This window comes from Ceratosolen solmsi, unplaced genomic scaffold, assembly GCF_000503995.2.
Source record: "Ceratosolen solmsi marchali unplaced genomic scaffold, CerSol_1.0 scaffold39, whole genome shotgun sequence".
Taxonomy (NCBI): Eukaryota; Metazoa; Arthropoda; class Insecta; order Hymenoptera; family Agaonidae; genus Ceratosolen; species Ceratosolen solmsi.
In genome coordinates this window covers 1,819,466-1,819,783 of record NW_011948433.1, presented here as the reverse complement: position 1 = coordinate 1,819,783, position 318 = coordinate 1,819,466, and positions in this window count along the sequence as shown.

The following is a 318-nucleotide window of genomic DNA, read 5'->3' as shown; positions in this document are numbered from 1 at the left end:
AGCGAGGTATATTGGTGCGCCACGAGATGATTATCGACTGTTCCCGATTGACCTGCCCCCCCCCTCCATCCCACTCAGGGCAACCGATTTGCTCGCGCGCGCGTTTATATTTATAAAACGGCGACGGATCGCCGGGGGCGCGAGGGTGTAACTCTGCCACGGGCGAGCTCGCGATACGTTCGCGGACTGCCGCCGGTGGCGCGTGCACTACATCTCGGAGACGTCATCGCGGCAGTAGTCGACCAGTTGTTGTTGCGGTGGGCTCGCGGCATCCATCCTGAGCAGTGGGCCCTGTTCGCGCGTTGCCGACCCCCCTAC